Here is a 23,573-nt window from a genome sequence, read left to right as displayed (position 1 = left end):
TGTTTTTGCCCTCAATTTAGTTTTTCTTGTTGCATCTTCATACATATTTTTTTCGATAAAGGCCTTTTCATTACTTTTTTCATAATTTGACTAAGTAACATTTGTTGTTCAGTATACTTTCTAGGAAACATATATAGCATATTTAAATAAAACACATTGGGGTGGGGGGTGTATTTGTTTAACGATGTGGGTGTAGGCATTTTTGTTTCATAAAAGGAGGCATATTGTCTTTGTGCTGCATGCTTGAAAAAGACCTGATTTAGGGTCGAAATGTCGCAGCTTTTATATGTTCTTTGCTGAAAAATAAAGAAGTTGGATTGATATAGTTCCAGTGTGCTGATCCTGCCTGCTACTGATTTGAATTTATGAACATTGGGGCCTTCAAGTTTGGACCTCTGCTATTTGGATCGTGCACCAGTCGTTTTTCCACTCCTGCTGTTGTAGTACTGCTGCTCTCCATCTTGGTTGATTATTTGGACGATAAATCGTAAATCAGTCCACTGAGTTCAGGACAGTTTTATGATGTGTCTTATCTATCCTTCAATCTGCACATGGAAGGAGATGCAGCACCCCATATTGGATGGAAACATTATTACAAGTCAAGTTCTGAATTTTTATGAAGTTTTAAAGACAGGAAAAAAAATTATAATTAGGAAGAGGACATCCCACTTGACCTCCTTCAGACCTTTTATACTTTCCACTTATGCAGGAATCCCGGGCAGAGGTTCATTCCATTCTTGAGGGTATCAAACAAGGCCATAAATTTGTACTCCCAAATTCTTCTATGATGCTGCGACTTGAAATTGCCCTTCAGTATATCTCTCATCTGCTCTATGCTGTGTCTCTGACCTCAAAAATGTTTTGCCACAGGTAGTTCAGTTTTTCCCACTCTAATTGAGTGGCAGTGAGATCTCAACCTGGCTCTCAGTTTTTGTCCTGTTTCCCCAATATAAAGCCCCCCAACAGGACATTTACTACACAGGATTAGGTACACAACATTGGATGTGGAACATTTGAATGTCCCCGGGATCTTATAGTCCTGCTGTATGTTGGATGAGACATTTAAGTAATGAACAGAGAAACCAGCCTCAGAGGGAACGCCAACTGAGTTCTGAACCTGCAGCTCCACAAGCCTAGAGAATTAAAAAAGGCAAACAAAAATCAGCCAATAACAAAGAGCGTTGTAATCCTCTCCAAATATGCAGATACAGGTGGAAGCCAAGTTTTTTGTGACAGTTTTTTGAGTTAAAGTCAGAAATGGATTCAAAGAATATCAGAAATATCAGAAGTAGAAATGGTCTTCTACTTCTTCCTTTGGGACCTACCTTAGATATTTTGGCTTAAAAAAAGCAAGAAAAATCACAGTGTTTTTTTTTTTAAAGACGTGTGTAAAACCACCCTCAAAATATTTTTTCCATGACAATGGTACATGCAAGCCTTAATCCCTATTTAAGTTGGCACTTTGATGGCTAATTACTTTTAATGGAATACTCTAAATTTCCAGATCTGGCTAACATGGTGATTAGTTAACTTTACTAAGGTAAAAAACCTTGTTACCAAATTGGGAAAATTGGGTCAAATATAAAGTGTCCAGTCTCCTTCCTATAAAAAGGAAAAAGGATAACTGAAACAACATTTTTTAAAAACTTTGCCTTCTGCAGCGTGGCACATCCACCATGTATTCTGGATAAGAATGCCACTGTCTGATGCCACAAAGTGCTCACATCATGCAGAACGGAGGCTTCTCAAATCCACAAGAAATATCCCACGTTCTCCATTTATGCTATTGCTGCTTTCTTCCTCGCTGCTATGTTATAGAGCAGGAGGAGCTGAGCATATTGATATGTGCAACGATTCAGGGCAACGTATTTGCAGTATGAACAAGTCTTTTTTGTGTGCATATCAGTGTTTTACTGTACTTTCTGTGCTTACAGGGCATGTTTTTTTTTTGCCATGGACATGACAGAACCACGCCCCGTTTTAATTGGCTATTTAGCCTAATGAGTTCCTGATGTGTTTTATTTTTTCATGGAACTGCGAAGCACATTGTCCATCCCGCACTTGCGCACCCTTTGTATGAAAAAGTTATTTTTTCTTTCTTTTTTTAATAACCTTTTTTTTTTTTACTTTATTGAACTTTTTTAAACTTATCTTTTTAGTTGCTCCAAGGGTTTTGAAAATGTGATTATTCATTCATTGGTACTCTACACTGCAATCCCTATGTAGTGTAGTATAGTGTACTTTTCACCGAGCAGCAATGAGACCCAGCCTGAGGCAGGGTCTGATTGGTTGACATGCCTGGCAGATTCGCAAGCCTTAAAGGGGTTGTCCCGCGCCGAAACGGGGTTTTTTTTTTTTTAACCCCCCCCCCCCCCCCCCGTTCGGCGCGAGACAACCCGATGCAGGGGTTAAAAAAACAAACCGCTCAGCGCTTACCTGAATCCCGTCGGTCCGGCGTCTTCATACTTACCTGCTGAAGATGGCCGCCGGGGTCTGCTCCCTCCGTGGACCGCAGTTCTTCTGTGCGGTCCATTGCCGATTCCAGCCTCCTGATTGGCTGGAATCGGCACGTGACGGGGCGGAGCTACACGGAGCCGGCATTCTGCACGAGCGGCTCCATTGAAGAGAGCAGAAGACCCGGACTGCGCAAGCGCGGCTAATTTGGCCATCGGAGGGCGAAAATTAGTCGGCACCATGGAGACGAGGACGCCAGCAACGGAGCAGGTAAGTAAAAAACTTTTTATAACTTCTGTATGGCTCATAATTAATGCACAATGTACATTACAAAGTGCATTAATATGGCCATACAGAAGTGTATAGACCCACTTGCTGCCGCGGGACAACCCCTTTAATGTGGCCTCTGGCTGCCATGGAAATTCATTGGTACTCCATGATCACACTGCGGAGTGCCGAAGGATGATCGGAGGAGTTACCTACCCCTATCACCCGCTTACATGCTATCATCGCTATTGATCATGAGCATGTAAGAGTTAAACTGTCAGGGAGATTTTTCTGCTTCTGGACGTTAACGCAGGGTCCCAGCTGTCATCTGACATCCGAATCCTTACTCATTCCTGCACAGGATTCCCCTGCCAACCTTTGATTAGGTATCGTAAAAACACGAGCGCCTAGCTTAAAGGGGTTGTCTCGCGAAAGCAAGTGGGGTTAAGCACTTCTGTATGGCCATATTAATGCACTTTGTAATATACATCGTGCATTAAATATGAGCCATACAGAAGTTATTCACTTACCTTCCCTGCGCTGGCGTCCCCGTCTCCATTGCTCCGTCTAACTTCAGCGTCTAATCACCCGATTAGACGCGCTTGCGCAGAAGGGTCTTCTGCCTTCGGGTCTGTCCGGCAGCAGCGGCGTTTTGGCTCCGCCCCCTTCTACGCGTCATCACGTAGCCTCGCCCCCGTCATGTGTGCCGATTCCAGCCTCCTGATTGGCTGGAATCGGCACACGTGACTGGGCGGAGATACGCGATGACGCGTAGAAGGGGGCGGAGCCAGAACGCCGCTGCTGCCGAACCGAGCCGAAGGCAGAAGACCCTTCAGCGCAAGTGTGTCTAATTGGGCAATTAGACGCTGAAGTTAGACGGAGCCATGGAGACGGGGACGCCAGCGCAGGGAAGGTAAGTGAATAACTTCTGTATGGCTCATATTTAATGCACGATGTATATTACAAAGTGCAATAATATGGCCATACAGAAGTGCTTAACCCCACTTGCTTTCGCGAGACCACCCCTTTAAGGCCCCTTATTGACCGCCATTAACATCCATATAACTGGTTACTAAGGTGTTAGAGAAAAAAATGTACATTTTCCCGTCGACTCTGCAGCTCGCCCCACCCACTACCCTAAAGAGGCAGCGTAAACTTTTTGAAATCTGCAATTTTTGTGCCCTAAAAAAAAAAGAAAACTGGTAAAAAAAAAATGAACAGTGATTTCAAAATGAACATTTTCACGTTTGTCTGAATCCAATAGCTCAAAAAACAGAATATTATACAAAAAAACTATAGAACAATGACATTAATGGGAACAAAGACTCAGCGAGAAATGACTCATCCATCAGCTTGTAGATCCGTGAGAAAAATATACAAGCCGTAAAAAAAAAATGCAACGTACAAAGTGGAACCAGCAGAGACTAAAAGAAAAACAAAAATATCTAATACCATCAGTTTTTGTTCGCTCCCCGGGTTTGTGTTGCTGGCAGCTTAGATGTGTAATTCAGCATTTGCAATTGTGAGGTATAAATACTCGGCGCACCTGCGCTCCGAAGAGCAGAAGCAAAACACGTCGCTTGCAGCAAAGCTGCTGATTAAATAGACAAGGAGCGCGATTGGATTTGAGATTCGCAGCTGCCGTATAATTGCCTCCCTGTTTTACTCAGCAAATTAATGTTGATATAATTAAAATAACTACTTAAAGGGCACACAGATATTACATCCGATTCCAGAAAATCCATAACTTGGTTTTTGTTATGAGTCTGTTATTTCTGAAGGCAGAACGTGGACATCTCCTACCGACCAAATATCAGGCAGTAAATACAGAATATTACATTATTTTTCATAGAAACCATTCATTGGCTACTATAGCAGTGATGGGCGGGACTATCCAGAAATAGGAATTCCCCCAAAAATGAAAAAAAAGGAAAATATCAAAAAAATGTTCTGTTCAGCCATTATATGTATGACTCTGGGAAAGCTGTGTGGCAAGCAGTATGGCGGCCATTGTAGCCAATCAGCTCTAGTAAAGCTCTACATACGTCAGTCACCAAATAATAGTCAGACACCAGTTATACACAGTGATAGTGATTACAGTGCAGTTACCCTCAGTAATCACAGTAGGCATGGTCCCTGATTAGTTTGTCCATTTTCGTTTTGTTTTTCTATCTGGGCTCAAAATGCCTCAAAAACGTGTTCTAACTCTGACTCATCTCTACACATTCTTTCTTCCCATCCTGCTGTTACCCCCAATTACCCTCTCAGTACCCTCATAGTCTTAGTGCCCCTCTCTGCTCGCACAAAGTTATAGTGCTCCCTCTATGCCCATCAAATTATAATGCTTCATCTGTGCCCCTCAAAATTGGTGCCCCCCTCTGTGTCCCTCTGTCTGCCATCTCCCACTTCTCAGCAGGATATGTCGCTGAAGTCAGATGTACTGATAGGTGCAGTGTTCAGACACAATCCTCTGGTTCTGTGTCTGGCAGGCGAGGGCGTCGTCCTGCTCTCCCTCTTCACTGAACTTTCATTTATTCTCTTCCAGCACGCCTAGGGTTAATTGCTTCTGGGCCCTCTGCTCAGTTGATGCACCTTTTCTAATCACCTCCCTGTATAGCTGCCCTGGGCTTTTCAGTAAGTGCTCTTGTGATGTTGTGTGATTTGTGTCCATAACTCCATGTTTAGCCATTGCTCCCGCAGTTTCCTTGCTACCTTGCTTTCTGCTCGTGTTCTGTGTTCTCCGTTCATGTATACATATATAACTGTCTGTTATCCTTGTGAGTCTGCCTCTTTGTTTATCCTTAGGCTGTAGAAGAGAGGAGACCACGGCACTCGCAAAAACAACCCGCGGGACAAAAATCCACTCGGGGAGGAGGAAAAATTATTTCCAAGACTTAAAGGGGTTGTCCCGCGCCGAAACGGCTTTTTTTTTTTTTCAATAGGCCCCCCGATCGGCGCGAGACAAACACAAGGGATGGGTTAAAAAAAAAAAGTTTAGTACTTACCCGAATCCCCACTCTGCGGCGACTTCTTACTTACCTTACCAAGATGGCCGCCGGGATCTTCACCCACGATGCACCGCGGGTCTTCTCCCATGGTGCACCGTGGGCTCTGTGCGGTCCATTGCCGATTCCAGCCTCCTGATTGGCTGGAATCGGCACACGTGACGGGGCGGAGCTACGCGATGCCGCGTAGAAGGGGGCGGAGCCAGAACGCCGCTCGTGCCGAGACCCAAGAGAAGGGAGAAGACCCTTCTGCGCAAGCGCGTCTAATCGGGAGATTAGACGCTGAAATTAGATGGCACCATGGAGACGGGGACGCCAGCAACGGAGCAGGTAAGTGAATAACTTCTGTATGGCTCATATTTAATGCACGATGTATATTACAAAGTGCATTAATATGGCCATACAGAAGTGCTTACCCCGACTTGCTTTCTCGGGACAACCCCTTTAAGCGTCAGAAATAAATGCAAAGCCACCCTAGGGGCTATGGACCTACGCCCCATAAAACATGTAGAGTAGACGAGTGGAGGAGGTGGCAGCATAAAATGATGCAGAAAATTATGTCATTCAAAGGAACATGTTTATTGCGTCCAAGTTAGGATAGGCAACGTTTCGACCTATAATTAGGTCTTTTTCAAGCCTAATAACATAAGGATCAGGATATCGAAACGTTGCCTATTTTAACTTGGACGCAATAAACATGTTCCTTTGTATGACATAATTTTCTGCATCATTTTATGCTGCCACCTCCTCCACTCGTCTACTCTCTGTTTATCCTTGTTAGCCTGTACCTCCTTTGTTCCTGTACGCCCCGGTATTGTTCAGTCATTTGTTTTATTGGTGTTCTGTCTTGTCAGGTTCATTCAGCGCCTAGTAGAAGACCGTGGGGTCATCCTTATCGGGATGAGTGCTCCACTTATAGGCAGGGATTTCCCTCTTCTGGTTATGAGTTCAGGGCAAGATGCTTTCCCTAGTTTCCATTTGCATGCAGGGCTCGTACATCTGGTATCCTACCTCCCACGTTGGGGTCGGCTGTCAGCCATACTGGACTGGATCATCACCTACCAGGTAGGGTGACACAATGGTTCCATATCCACAGTCGTTGCATGTAGAATCATAGAATGGTAGAGTTGGAAGGGGCCTCTAGGGTCTTCGGGTCCAACCCTCTGCTCAGTGCAGGATTCACTAAAGCATTCCAGACTGATGTCTGTCCAGCCTTTGTTTGAACACATCCCTTGAAGGAGAACTCGCCACCTCCCAGGTCAGCCTGTTCCACTCATTGATCACTCTCACTGTTTAATATCTAACCTGTGTCTCCTCCCTTTCAGTTTCATCTCATTGCTGTTCCCCTGTGTGGAGTCACTGTGTCCATGCATTGCTTATCCTTATTTCTAAATCCGTAGGCAGAATAGTGAATGCAGCTCTAGAGTATAATGCAGGATGTAACTCAGGATCAGTACAGGATATGTAATTTATGTACACAGTGACTCCACCAGTAATATAGTGAGTGCATCTCTGGAGTATAATACAGAATATAACTCAGGATCGGTACAGGATAAGTAATGTATGCACACAGTGACTTTATCAGCAGATTAGTGAATGCAGCTCTGGAGTATAATACAGGATTTAACTCAGGATTAGAACAATGTCCTAGATCACAACTTACCTGATTTTTCACATTACTACCAACACAATGTTGCCTCCCAGTTCCTTACCCTATCTGACCTCTTCCCTATTAATCAAGCTCTGATATTTTTTGAATGAGGGTGGGTGCTAGAGATGAGCGAGCATACTCGCTAAGGCACATTACTCGAGCGAGTAGTGCCTTATCCGAGTATCTCCCTGCTCGTCTCTAAAGATTTGGGGGGCGGGGAGCGGCGGGGGAGAGGAGGGAGGAATGGAGGAGAGATCTCTCTCTCCCTCTCTCCCCCCCGCTTCCCCCTGCTCCCTGCCGCAACTCACCTGTCACCGGCGCCGGCCCCCGAATCTTTAGAGACGAGCGGGGAGATACTCGGCTAAGGCACTACTTGCTCGAGTAATGTGCCTTAGAGAGTATCCTCGCTCATCTCTAGTGGATGCACTCTTCAGTTATCGGATGTATTTAACTTAGATCCATCCATTTAATCTATGAGTGCAGCATATCCATTATTTGTAAGGTACCAAAGATTGTGGGTTGGAGGGATGTTACCTGTATTGGATTTCTCCTTTAGAGACAATAGGTTCAAACAAATGATTGACACAAGAGTTTGCGTTGTCATGACGACTATTATTTCTGGTGCCCAGTGATAATTCCTATTTCATTGCTGTGATGGAAGATGAGGGGCTCAGTGTCTTGGACTCCCCAGTGTCTTTGAACTCGTTGAATGTAGAAGGAATGAAATAAACATCTCGTTGTACAACTTCCCTGTTTAATATTCCTGGATCATTAATCTCCCATTCACTCTGCCTTCGGTTCAGCCTTAAGGGAATTTCTAAGGCAAATAGATTTATGATCCCAACAAGGAAGGAGAAGAAAGAGGTACATTCAAATGATTATTTAAAGATCTCAAAATCCATTGTATTGTATTTCTGTATTGGAGGAGCGTGCGCTCTATCCATCTGAATGGGAAAATATTCGCCTCTCTCCAGTGACTAAGCAGGTGCCAGGTAAGCTCGCTGGTCCTGTGCAATGCATTGCAACTCTGACTTGGGATTATTACTTATTCTTTTTTTAAAAATCTGGCTTAATAGGAACTAGTCATGCTGAACGTGATGACTAAACTGCAGGATACCATGTTATACAGCAGGGGTCCTTCTCTCTGGTTTGTTTTGCTATGCAACTATCCTACAGCTAATCCATTAGACTGGTTGACCACACTGTTTCAACTTCATTTAAAGGGCAGTTCCTGATTGGCTTCTTTCTTTTGAAATAGTCCTGGCTTCTGCAGTGTGTTGCTGGTTATAGAGAAAGATATAGTAACATAGTGTGTAAGGCTGAGAAAAACTTGTGCCCACCCAGTTCAGCCTATATTCCAGCAATGTTGATGCAGAGGAAGGGAAAAATAACGAGATAAAACACAATTTTCCTCATTTTAGGAAAAACAATTCTTTCCTGACACCAATCTGGCAATTAGAATAATGTCTGGATCATCGACCCTTCTGAAGTAATCAGATATCACATGTAATATGATTACACTCAAGAAAGGCATCCAGGCCCCTTTTGCATTCTTCTAGTGAGTTCGCCATCACCACGTCCTCAAGCAGAAAGTTATAGAAACCTTCTTTCCTCTAAATGTAGAGGGCGCCTCCTTAGAATAGATGATGGGAGAGATCTCTGTATTAATAACTGATATATTCATACATTGTTAGAAGGTCACCCCTCAGCTGCCTTTTGTTTAAATTTTGATAACTTTTCTGAATATTGTAGTCTGCCCATTCTATTTATTATTTTAGTTGCCCTCTTTTGTACTTGCTCAAGTTCTGATATGTTCGTCTTGAACACTGGTGCCTGAAACTGTACACAATATATGTGCATTTTTCAGTATTCCTTGTGCGCTTCAAGTATCTTGTCCCTGATTTAGCTTAGCTTATAGTTTTTGCTCCTATGGTTATGTATGTCTAGTCCAGTGCTTGCTTCTTAGCCTTGTGGCGTTTGTCTGTACCTTTCCTGTTTGCGTCTGTCTTTTTGTTTCATAGGTCAACTTTGCTTTTTTTTTCGTTTTCTTCTCCCTGGCTTATAGTGCCTTCTCAATGTTTTTCAGGGTCAGTGTTTTAGATAGGGTTGAGGTCATGGATACTCAGGGGTAGTGGTGTCTGGTGTTAAGGTCAGCATCAGGGATAGATTACAGTAAGACTTAATGAAAGTTAGAGTTAAGTATTGTCAAGTTGTTATTTCTGTTTCCATCAACCATCTTCTCCATTGTCTCATCATCATCAACATTATTATCATCATCTTCTGATTGCCATTATTTGTGTTTCCTATTTGTGTTGATACATATTTTTGTTTTTGTGAGGTCCAGTTCTAAGACTATTTGGCTGTTAGTCCTGGCAACATATATGAGAACTGGGGAGACACCATTTTTACCCAGGAAAAGGGAATGATATAGGTGGTCAAACTCTGCCTCCTAGTGTCTAGCAGGTGTCATTACACTGAGGAGATAGTTTTAGAAATGTATAGTTTTGTGATAAAGGATTCAGCACAGCTTACATTAATTTAAATTCATGCATTTATTATGCTTAGAAGTATGATAGGCAGTCTCAGTCCATGGTAGCCTTCAGTATTGTATAAGCATATTTAAGAGTTGTTTTAGAACTAAAATATTCATGTTGTATCCTCAGAATGGGTCAGCAGTATCAGCTTGTTGGGGGTCTAGAACCAGGCACAGGGTCGTATTTTATAGTGGTGAGACCCAGTATTGCAGTTGAATCTTCTTCAGTCAACTCTAGTGGTAGAATTTCAATCTGTGGCTTTGCGAAGGTAAATGGGGATTATGCAGGACAACATCATAACATGAAATTCACAATATATACTGTCAGTTAAAGCTCCAACTCTGATAATGTAAAAGGCATTTTTATCAGAAAATTATATTTTTATGCTGCACACACTTGGGGTGGAGTCAGCAACCATCTTTCCACAAGGAGGCATGCTTAGTTTAAAGAATAGCACTCCTGTGTGGGCAGATAATAGGATTGCGTCACTGACAATACTATGTGATAGGCAGAGCTCCTTCTCCTCCCTCCTCCCTCTCCATGCACAGCAATCTCTGAACATGTAAAGCCCCATTCACATCATATTTATTCTCTTTATTTAATGACATGCCAGAAAAGCTTCTGAAATATGCATTACATTGTCCATAGGGATCATTAGCTAGCCAATGGCCAATAGAGTGTTTTCCAGGCCTCCGTCTGTCAAGTGCATGTCAGTGTATGGAAAACATTATGTTTAATGTCTCAAATGTCCTTTGAAATGAAAGCAGAGAACAAATAAACAAGTTAAAATGAATAAGAATTATGGATTAACTTTGTTTCACCAAATTAAATCTAGATTTGTGACTCTTCTCAGTTACCCTTCTAGCTGATATAACAGCTTTAGGCCTCTTTCACATGGATGACAGCGATATCGATGCGAGAAAATTGCAGTGATATCACAGCTGCAGGGGCGTACCCAAAAGCTCAGGGTCCTGGGTGCAAAGGTTCAGCTCGGGTCCCCCCGGCCCCTTTTTCCTCCTCGCCCAGTACCTATGCCTGAGGGCCAAAGGCCATGTGCAGATTTTATTTATGGGCCCGATTTTACATTGGACACAGCAGCTCTGCAGCAGCACTCCAGCGACCAGGGAACCTGGCGGATGCCATAGGAAAGATCCCACAAGAGATCTGATAAGCCAACTCGGACTTTGGAGGCGTTGGTGGGACTCCCCTCCACAGGAGTTTCCACCACACGTCGGGTGAGTCATTTTAATTTTATTTCATTTATTTTAATTTTATCCACACTCTTACGTGTCACGATCATCTAGTGATCACACTAACTTACCTCACTAATTAGCCACCTGAAGCGCCTCCCTGACCATTTCTTTATATTTCTTTACACACGGGCCCCCTCCTGCGAGGTTCCGGATCCATTTTGAAGGGAGACAGCGATTCTTAGTGTGGCAGTGGGATGGAGAGGATTAAGAGAGCATGGTCAACACTAGACAGCAAAGTACTGGAAGCGTTGACCCAAACAAAAGAAGATCTACCTGACATTGATTTAGGATCTATTCCTACCATCACAAACGAGGATTTCGAATGGACAACAAAGGAAGACCAAGAGATTACAGGAAAATACGAAATCAAAGACCACATACAGACCATATGGAGGCACTCTTTAGATTTGATTTTTTTACGCATATATAATATCAATAACATTGCCCCCAGAGGCCTCAGGGTCACCATAGGCCCAGCTTTTCCCCAAGATAAAGACTTCTCGGGGGAATGGCTCCTTATGTTGAACACGTTTTCGACACTTATGCTTGATAAATTAATTGCTAAACGATATCTTCTCCTTTCCATGTATATTAGAAGTTTGGTATTTTCTGAAGATAGAGCTGACATAATGCAAGAAATTATACGACACATAGAAAATTTTGAGAAAGAGATTATTATTAGGAAAACCAAAAAGTTATCGCGAGATGCTATAGGTTTTAAACACAAAAAATTCTACCCTAAAGACTACAAGAGAAATAGGAGAAAAACATCAATCCTACAGAAAATACAGACCAAAATACAGATCTAAACACTGATAAAAACACACAAAGAAACAGAAATTACAACAATAACAACATGTTCAGAAGACATAACCATCAAAGAACATTCAGAACTCAGCAAAACCCCACATATAGGAAACAAAAAGAAAGATTACAAAATACACACACATACAGACAGGGACATGACCAAACACAATTATATAATCGAACAACAAGAAACGGACACACATACCACCAGGAAGAAGAGAGAAGAGACCACAATATTCATAGAAATTTTAGAGAAGATGAAGGAACAAATTACCAACGAATTCCACACTATCAAAGACATATACACGAGAGACGTCAGTTCGAAGGCCGTAATAACCATAATCAATACAGACCACGTAACCCTACTACAAGAGAAATTAGATACATCTCAGATGGGACAACACAGACTGACATCAGTCACACCAAAGACCTAAGTATTAACCATAATAGAAATAACAGGGTTTCCTTCACCTCAGGAGCACAATACTTGGACGAAAACATAAATTCACTTATCACTATTGACTCCACTTTCTGTAGCACCACAGAGTGTACTCCAACACAAACCAAAACCCCAAATCAAGGCCAACGAAATGCACGTAGTAGAGACAGGGAAAGGTCCAACCAAGACTATATGACATTTACTCCTGAAATGGACCCACAAAATACTGAAAGGATTCTATTAAACTCCCCTATGGCAGATTCTCCCACTGACATATTGGATCTTTGTATCTCTAATACCATTTACAATCCAGAGAAACACAGACAAATAGGAATGAAAAATAATGAAGGGGAAAAACGGTCTTTTTTAGACAAAGCACCACCCCCCGTCACACAAAACAGGTCACTGAATCTCCCCTCTGTAGCGGATACAGTGACACCACTTATTCCATTAACCAATATCCCAAACACAGGGAGTATCCGAACACAGAGAATGAACAACGCACCGGTTGTGCGGTCAAGAATAAATCAATTCTACTACCCGATACAGGGATCAGCCAAAACGACGACCCTACCAAAAAGACCAGAAGGAGAAACAGGAGGGGCAAAAGGGGCGGCAGAAATAGGAACAAAAGTAAGAACCACCCTACAGCAGAAGAAACGGTAACCTACGAAGAAGCAAGGGGTCATGGCATATTTAACATCTCCAAATACACACTGAGAAGAAAGGAAATGGAAATTCTAGCCAGAGGTCTATCTTTCAGTCCCATGACCTCATCCAACCTTTTTGAGCTATTTGTGGATCTTAACTCCTATATAAGAAAAATCACTCTAAATCGACACTATCGTATACAAGATCTAAAGGGAACTACAAAACCCATAGACGAAGAAAAAATAGAAGGATTCACATTGGATAATCCCATCACAACCAATCTCAAACCGACGAGCAGATTTTTTCCGGTTGAATCAAAAGGGGAATATGTAGAATTATTCTACCAGAAGGTCCTCAAAGAACTAAAAAACATGTGCGAAAAAGATCTGAAATATCAAACAGTGAAAACCTGACTAAACAACAAAGAATCACACTCCAACAATTGAAAAAAGAAGAAAGTATTGTGATAAGAAATGCCGACAAGGGAGGAGGGATAGTCATTATGGACTACGACCAATATCATGAGGAGTCCATTAAAATACTAAACAACAAAGAATACTATGAAAAAATAAAGACAGATCCAACAAATGGAACAAAACAGGAATTTTACAAATTAATCACCGAGGCCTTTTCTGACAACTGTATCTCTAAACCAGAATATAAATACATAATGGAAACACCAATTGGCATGCCATACTTCTACCACATACCAAAAGTACACAAAGATGTAAAAAAAACCTCCTAGACGACCAATAATAGCAGGTATGCAAGCAATCACAAATCGCTTATCAGAATACATAGATTTACAGCTTCAAAAATACATCAAAAGTCTTCCATCATATACAAAGGACTCAGGACATCTACTACAGACCATCAGAGAAATACCATGGAAAGAAACATACTTATGGTGTACAATGGACGTAGAGTCCTTATATACAAACATTGATCATAAGAAAGGGGTGGAGGCTATTGATGAAATATTAAGTGAGGACCCACTCATGCCAACCAAACAAAAAGACTTCATATTACAAGCCATAACATTCATTTTAAAAAATAACTATTTTTCGTATAACGGCAATTTTTACAGACAGACCAGGGGTACAGCAATGGGCACGATCTGTGCCCCAAGTTTCACAAATTGTGTGATGGGGGTGTTCGAGAAACATAAATTCTCTGACCCCCGCATCATTATGTATAGGCGCTATATAGACGACCTACTAATCATCTGGGAAGGGAAAAAAGAGGACTTGGAAAAATACATCAGTGACCTAGCAAAGAATGAGTTCGGGTTTAATTTCACTTCTATAATCAATAAGGAAAAAATAGTGTACCTGGACCTAGAACTGATATCAGAGGACAAGAAAATAAAAACCCGCACTAATTTTAAACCAGTAGACACAAATAGTTATCTGGATTTTCGAAGCTGCCACTACAAGAAGTGGAAACTAAACATACCATATGGGCAATTCCAAAGAATAAAAAGGAACTGCAGTGACATAGAAGAATTCAAAAGACAAGCAAAAATCCTGAAAGAAAGGTTCAAAAATAAGGGATATCCAAAAAGCCTAGTGGATTCAGCATATCATAAAGTCCTGAAAAAGAAGAATGAAAAAGAAGAACACAACAAGAAGGAAGAGAAGACCAACAAGGAAGTAGGGGCGAACCAATTCAGACTGGCATTCACCACTAAGTACAGCATAGAATACAGTACAATTAAGAAAATTTTAAACAATAACTGGTCAATACTAAAGGAAGACCCACTCCTGAAAGGCAAAATCCCGGACCATCCCATATGTGTGTTCAGAAAAAACAAGACCCTCAAAAACCTCCTCGCACCATCCTGCCCTAAGAAGGAAAAAAAACTTAAACAGGGAAAAAACTTAATAAACACAAAATCATACAATACAACGGGTGTTTACAAATGTGGAGAGAAGAAATGTAAATGCTGCTGGAATATCACACACAAACGAAAAGAAATAGAAACAAAAGAAGGAGTACTCCTGGAAATCAAACAATACCTCACATGCAAAACAAGATCAGTTATTTATCTACTAGAGTGCCCATGTGGGCACAGGTATGTGGGTCGAACTATCAATTCCGTAAGAGAGAGGATAAACAACCACCGTAATAATATAAAAAATGGGTTCATAAAACACAGTGTGTCGCGCCATTTTTTACAGTTTCACAACAAGGATTTTAAACTTCTGAAGGTCACACCCCTAGAACATGTATACACTAAGTCCATTCAAAATTTACGCGAGAAGGAGATGTTTTGGATTTTTCGTTTAGACACACTAGTACCCAATGGACTAAATGAAGTATTAGAAAAAATCTAACCATGTGATAATTTACTGTATTATAAATGAGGTTTTATTATGCATGCAACTTTATGTATTTTAATATAACTATAAGTATGCATAACTTCCTCTTTTGACTATATGGCTTTTTATTTGTTTTTTACTGAGCTTTTTTATTGTGTTTTTATATACATAGTACAAAATTACACCATGATCATAATAATAACAAAAATTTTTTTTCAGATTTGAATCACACAAAAAAACCTCATCTGACATGTATGTATATATATCATCCGTTAGTGTCTCATTTATATTGATTTTAGATAATGTACAGAAAAATCTAATTTTATTCATTATTATTATTATTTCTGTAACAACTGAATGAATATTCCTCTGATCATACCTTTTTATACATGTACTGTCAAAATGCAGCTATGAGGACATGTATTTTTTGATTAATCCATGTATTTTTTGTATTTTTTATGTTTATATATCCACTTACTACTATATTAATACACACTAGCCATCCGATTCAAAGTCATGGTTTATTGAACTCAGGAATAAATTTATTTCTAAGTGACAAGCCATAGGGACAAGCCCTTTGGCTCACATGCATACACATAGTGAACTCCTACAATTAGGAAGGTTACCAAGGCAACATGGAGCCTCCGTACGCAGCGTAACTACTGATGACGTCATCACGTCAATCAGCGTCATTACGCATCTTCACAAAGTGACACTGTCATTTTTTCAATAAATTATATACACCGGTGGCTTATGCTTGCTACCTGGCGTTACCACATCCTCTAACGCTGCTGTCTTATGCAGCAGTTAGAGACCCCAATTCCCCATCACATCGGCAACACGCCGGTGATGTCATCACGTCAGCCGACGTCACCACGCTTACCAACGTGGTCCTCCAACACCATAGAGAGGGAATACAGTCCCCTCCTCTCCCTGCAATATGCCATACACTGCTAATCCCATAGAGTGGGCGTGTAGGCACACTTGCATCACTGATCATGTGACCTCCGGGCCACATGATCTCCCGGAATCCCGGAAGTAGTTTCATTTTCACCTCTCCTACATTCCAACACCGCACAGATGACGTGGAGGTCATGTGAGCGGCCATCAACTGAACCACAATGAGATCACCACCACACTGCACTTGTAAGTAGCTATATAAAGATGTTTTTCATGTTACTGCATTATGTACTTGATAAAGTCGTGTTTAACGACGAAACGCGTTGTACCTATACCTGAATAAATCTTTTTAGACAATATTATTATTGTCCAAACCGGTCGTTTGTTCGAGGCAGCTCAGGAGCACTTTTTATTTTTAAACCTATTCTCACACCGTGGGCCCGATTTTACATTGGACACAGCAGCTCTGCAGCAGCACTCCAGCGACCAGGGAACCTGGCGGACGCCATAGGAAAGATCCCACAAAAGATCTGATAAGCCAACTCGGACTTTGGAGGCGTTGGTGGGACTCCCCTCCACAGGAGTTTCCACCACACGCCGGGTGAGTCATTTTAATTTTATTTCATTTGTTTTAGTTTTATCTACACTCTCTTACGTGTCACGATCATCTAGTGATCACACTAACTTACCTCACTAATTAGCCACCTGAAGCGCCTCCCTGACCATTTCTTTATAGATAGGTAGATATGATAGAGATAGATAGAGAGATATGATAGATAGAGAGATATGATAGAGATAGATAGACAGGAGAGAGATAGGAGAAAGATAGATAGATATGTGATAGACAGATATATATGAGATAGATAAATAGATAGATAGATAGATATGATATATATAGATAGATAGCTATGAGATAGATAGGAGATAGATAGACAGACATGAGATAGATATGTGATAGATAGATGATAGATAGGGGATAGATAGATAAGCGATAGATAAATAAGAGATAGATAGATAGATATGAGACCAGGCGTGATAGATAGACAGACACATAGAAAGTCATACAGACAGGCAGACAAGCAGATGGATAGATATATACCCCGCTGCCTGGACTACTTCTCTGGTGAGTAGAGCAGCTATACACAGTGTCAGCAGGAGGGCAGCAGCAGGGAGATGACATCATCATCCCTGCTCCACTCGATGCTGTGCTGTGCCTCTGTGCCATGAGTCTGTGTCTGCGTCCTCTCTGCTCCTTCCCCCATCCCCCCATATCTTCCCCTGTCTTCTCTCCAAGTCCTTCTTCCTCCCTTCTCCTACTGTCATCTCTGGGTCGTGCTATCGGCCGGACCGCACTAGGCAGGCGGCCGCCGACAGTGCAAAGTGAAATTGTATGGTGGACGGCAGCCTCTGGGCCCCCTCAAGCACAGGGGCTGGGTCGCCATTGCGACCCCGGCAACCCCGGCAACCCCTGCCGGTACACCTATGCACAGCTGTATTCCTCTGATTTCTGGGCGATATTGCTGCATTTTCTCGTGGCAATATCACAACTTTGTAACGACTTTTGCTGGGATTTTTTTAGGGGGGAGGGGGCTTGAAATATAAGCTCTACCCTGAAAATAAGCCCTGGTGCAGCGTCCCTTAGAGTGACCCCGGACACATGGCATAAGCTGAGGAGCTGGGAGGGCAAGATGCTGGCTTGTCACAGTGCCACTTACCACGCTCCCTCCCGGAGTGACCCACAGAGCCAAGGCCAGGGTAGCACTGGGCCTCTTCTGGACACCCCCAGTATGGGGATGCCCAATAAACAGGAAAACAGGTACGGAGTTTGTCACAGGTGACACCACTGTTTAGATTCCCTCCCCCCCCCCCCCGGTATGAACATCGGCGGGCAAAATCATTCAGCCACAGACAGTACTGGAGTACCTCAAGTCCCTGGTAACGGTCAGAGCCTGAAGCAATTTTATCCAACGTAACTTCAGCAGTATACAAGGCAAACTTTGAAGCAGTGACAGTACAGACAAATGAATAAACTTGACCAGTAGTACCTCCACGCAGTGATCTAGACTTCAGATCACCCGTGCATGACAGACAGAATGGGTGTACCTCTATGTGGTGATCCAGACTTCAGACGCCTCGTAGGAAAATACAAACGCAGATAGTACCTCTGCACCGTGCCTTGATACGCAATCACAGTTGCTCTCACTCTACTCAAATGGGGCTCACTCCTTCCTCCTCACAAGCACATCCAAGCCGGGAAACCTCTCCTCCTCTGCCATGCTTCACTACATGAGGGCTAAAGGTGCCCCCTTGTAGCTGGACTTCCCAACTACTACTCCTGAAGACATGGAACGCCCTTGCCTGCTCTCAAGCACTGACATTTATAATTTCACTCATACCATGTGACATAATAGAATTATTACATTTACAGACAGTCAACTCACACTTTGCAGACATTAACCCATCACACGCTGCAGCTGTGCAATACACATAACAGAATGACAAGACAGTTTTGCACAGAGTATCTACATAAGACATACATGTATGACATTATGGAGGAGGGCAGGAAAGCATGTACTGGGCCACTACACTGGCTGTATTTAAAAAAAAAAAAATTACCTATCAGGCACTGTCTTCTGCGCCTCATTTCTCCTCGTGAAGCTCCGACACACTTGTTTGCAGTCTTCAGCTTCTGCTTCCTGGTCAGGGGGTTCATAAATCCTGCCTTCAGGAAGAGCTGGCTCTGATTGGTTCTCGAGCGCCACGGCTCAGCTAATCAATACAGTGCTCGATGAACCAATCATAGCCATTCAATGTCATGGCTGTGATTGGTTCATCAAGCACTGCATTGATTATTTGTTTTTTTTTAAAATGCAGCTAAGGTTTATTTTACGGACAAACAGTAGGACTTCCTACTGTAAAAGTTGCATCACACCACACGAAAACCGTGATTTCATGAGATGCGATGCAACAGAAAGGAAAGCTGTATATGGAAACATGGGCTACAAAACATTGCAAATCAGGGCTTCACATACATGCGATTTGTAGAGCTTTCGCATTGTGAGAAAACCGCACAATTTTATGGCCCGTGTGAAAGTGGCCTCATACCATTGGGGTATTATTTCTACAACTGCATTCAAACATTGTTTAGGAATTTCTTGAAGTGAACGCCCCCTCACAGACCAAAAAACGCCATTGAAGAGAATGAAACTGCGCAAATATGCCTGATACTGCTGTATTCACTGCGTATTTGTGTCTTAAATCAAGGGGCTTGGTTGTGGCGTTTTTTTGTGCGTATATACACAGTGATGAAAATGCAAAATATTCATGAACTGAACCTAAATACGCCTGTGTGAATGAGCCCTTAGGGCTCAAATAAATGTTTGCATACGTTTTTGTGCGCATAAAACTCAGGCCCGTAAAACACAATGAAGCAAAGCCATTGTTTTGAATGGGTTTGCCCTCACAAGCGATTTTTTTTTGCACGCAATTCCTATGCACGATAAAAGATAAAACTGATAGCAAAAACACTGCATTAGACTCAACTACATTTGCAAGTACATAGCGTAGTTGCGCCTGAACGAGGGACATGTCTCTTCCTTCACTGGCTTTTCAAACTCGGCACCAGAGAGCAGGAGTTTGAAAAAAGCCACGCGAAGATAGCGGCTGCCTGATCCTTCCTGCACCATGTGTTCAGTACTTGCGGGCACATAGGGCAGGCACTATCTTTTCTCAGCCATAGAATTTGCGGCCAAGAAAACAGAATGGTTTCCTGTTATACGGCCATGGTAAGGAGAAGAAAAAACACTGATGTGTTTTAGCGATTAGGCCTAATGCACAAGGGGGGGGGGGGAGGTTTAGCTGTGGAATCCAGAGCCAGTGTTCCCCTCCGGGTTCAGCAGCAATAGCCCTCCATAGCATGCTATGGAAAAATGATTCTTCATGCATACGAGCAGAAACCAATTGTGATTTCTGCTCGTGGATGAAAAATCGCAGCATGCTCCGTTTTTCTGTGGTTCCTGCATGGGTGGCTTCCATTGAAGTCAATGGAAGCCGTCCAACCCGCGACCATCTGCAATTGACATTACAGATGGGCCGCGGATTCCGCAGAAAAGGCGTGAGTTTAAAAGAAAAAAATTGTACTGCTGTGGAAGATGGCTGAGACATTCACCATCTTGTCTGTATTTTCTGTATGTTTATCAGCTGTGAAGATTGCCCCCCCCCCCCACAAGAATTGAAGGAGCAGCGCTTTGTGTCCAAAAACAGATCAAACTAGTTTTAACCAGTGGAAAACTTATCCAGGAATGTCTTTGTGTAAAGGGACAGGAAAGGGATGCCTAGAGAGAAACAGGAAGTATTTCCTTCGTTCAACAAGTCAAGAATGACTAGAGCATGCTCAAGGGAAGCTCGTCCCGGGTTAATGATCTCACAGCTACCTCACAAATACCTCCCTATGAGAATGGCCTATCAGCACACAATCTGAATTACCTAACTTCCTGTGTTTGAAAAGCTTATATAAACTTTTACCTGCCTAAATAAAGTTAGAACCTTTTTGGTGCACATGATATAAATGTGTGGTCCTTGAAAGGGTCTCCAGGCCTGTACATTATTCCTATCTAATATGGCACCCACAGTATATCGAATAGCGAAAATTGCGCTAACACTGAACATGTCAAACGGCGAGCTGTGCAGACCATACGCAGTACAGAGAAGCCAGAAGAAGACAGGCCTAGGTGGATGCCGGCAAAGAAGGCTGCCTGCACACAGGTACGCAGGGTCACCTGACGCGATCAGGGACGGATTCTGTGAGCGATTTTGCAGACGGGAGCTGGACCTGCTGTGTGTATGAGACCATAGGCTAACTTCACACAACCGAGTGCGATGCTATTAGATGCTTACAAGATAAAAATGGTGAATTGGTTAAGAATGATGTGGAGAAGGCCGAACTTTTAAATTCCTATTTTATGTCTGTTTTCTCTCAGTAAAGTAGATGGAACATCAACTGATCTTCACTGTGCTATTGGAGGAATAAAAGAATGCAGGCTACCTGTAAGCAGAGAGATGGTGAGGGAACACTTAGCTAATTTACAGGAATTCAAGTTGCGAGGTCCATATGAATTACATTCTAGGATACTAAAGGGAGCAGCGGAGGTAATTGCTGAACCACTCGCCATAATCTTTGAAAATTTCTGGAGAACAGGAGAAGTCCCAAGAGATTGGAAAAGAGCAAATGTTGTCCTTATCTTCAAAAAAAGGGAAGAAGCTGGATCCAGGAAACTACAGGCCTGTGAGTCTGACTTCTATAACAGGAAAGTTCTTTGAACAAATTACTAAACAGCATGTATGCAAGTACTTGGATAAAAATTGAGTAATTAACCAGAGATAGTGTGGGTTTCTAACAAACAAGTCATGCCAGACTAATCTAATTTCCTTCTATGACAGAATCACCAAAAGGGTTATACAGGGAAATGCAGTAGATGTAGTATATCTTGACTTTATTGAAGAATTTGACAAAGTATCTCATACCATACTTATTGAAAAAATGACCAAATATGGGATTGACAAGGCAACTCTTAGGTGGATTCAGAACTGGCTGAGTGATCGTACTCTGAGAGTGGTCATAAATGGCTGTACATCCAAGTGGAAGAATGTATAAAGTGGGGTACCACAAGGCTCTGTCCTAGGCCCAGTGTTGTTCAACAATTTTATAAATGATCTGGAGGAGGGAATTGATGGGAAACTGATCAAATTTGCCAACGACACAAAGCTAGGAGGGATAGCTAACACTCAGGAAGAGAGAGAGAGTGTATTCAAAAACATCTAGAAAAACTTGAACAGTGGGTGGCGACTAACAGAATGGTATTTAACAAGGAGAGATGCAAAATCCTACTGTTAGGTCCGGCGGCTCTGGGAGTCTCTGTGCCCACACTACCAGTCCAATTACCCGGGCTGTGGGTGTGTGGCGCATAGGAGCCCCGGGCTTGGTGACCTCCCCTGGCAGTCGTGATCCGGTACGCCACTCCCATGCACAGGGAGCATGCGCCTAGTAAGCCAGGTTGCTGGGGACGCAGCAGGTTACCGCGCCGCTTCCCCGTTGCCATGACACCCGCGTGCATTCCTTCTGTCGTTGCCTGTCTTTAGCAGGCGCCGGGGGCTGTTCACTCCTGGCATCCTGTGATTTGGTCCTGCTGCTCACAGGCTCCCCGCCCCAACCAGCTGCTGGGGTGGGAGTTCTGACAGCATTTAAACTGCTCAGTTTTCCCCAGACCTTGCCAGTGTATGTTTGGTCTCCAGCTACATTTGCATTACCTTGTATTGATGCCCTATTTTGACTCGCTTGTTTTGCACCTGACTTCGACTTCGCCTGACTCCTTGTACCACGTTCTCCCCTATTACCGCCCTGGATTGCCTGATCTGCTTTTGTGTTTGTTTGTTTTCCTATGTTTGTGAGTCTGACTCTTGCCCTGCATCCCTAGTGAGGCAAGGGACTGTCACCCAGTTGTCACCCTAGGGTCTCACCTAGGGGGGCAAGTAGGTATGGACAGGGGTTGCGGGTAGTTTCAGGGACTTCCAGTTACCCGGGCCCCAGCGCCCCGACACCTACATCTGGGCCAGAAAAAGCAGCACATGTGAAAAACACTTGGGTATATTAATAGATCATAGACTGAACATGAGTCAACAATGTGATGCAGCAGCAGGCAAACACAACTCTGGGATGTATTAAGAGAAGCATTGAGTCTAGATCACATGTGGTAGTTATCCCCCTCTACTCTTCCCTAGTCAGACCTCATCTATAATACTGTGTCCAGTTCTGGAGAATGGTTAAAGGATCTGGGAATGTTTAGCTTGCAAAAAAGAAGGCTGAGAGGAGACTTGATAGCTGTCTGCAAATATCTGAAGGGCTGTCACAGTGCAGAAAAATCAGCCCTATTCTAGAAGGAAAGACCAGAAGCAATGGGATGAAACTGAAAGGGAGGAGACACATATTATATATTAGAAAAAACTTTCTGACAGTGAGGGTGATGAATGAGTGGAACACGTTGCCATGGGAGGTGGTGAGTTCTCCTTCAATGGAAGTTTTCAACCAAAGGCTGGACAAATATCTGTCTGGGGTGATTTAGTGAATCCTGCACTGAGTAGGGGTTGGACCAGAATACCCTGGAGGTCCCTCTATGTATCTATGTGATGGGGGCTGTGAATCCCACCCCCATATCGCACTCGCCATCCATGTGAAATCCCAGAGGATGCAAGGTTTTCATGTCAAAACAGCCTCACATTACTTTGGGATGCAGGG

Source organism: Eleutherodactylus coqui, chromosome 8, assembly GCF_035609145.1.
Source record: "Eleutherodactylus coqui strain aEleCoq1 chromosome 8, aEleCoq1.hap1, whole genome shotgun sequence".
In the NCBI taxonomy this organism is placed as follows: Eukaryota; Metazoa; Chordata; class Amphibia; order Anura; family Eleutherodactylidae; genus Eleutherodactylus; species Eleutherodactylus coqui.
Note: the sequence above shows the minus strand (reverse complement) of the source record.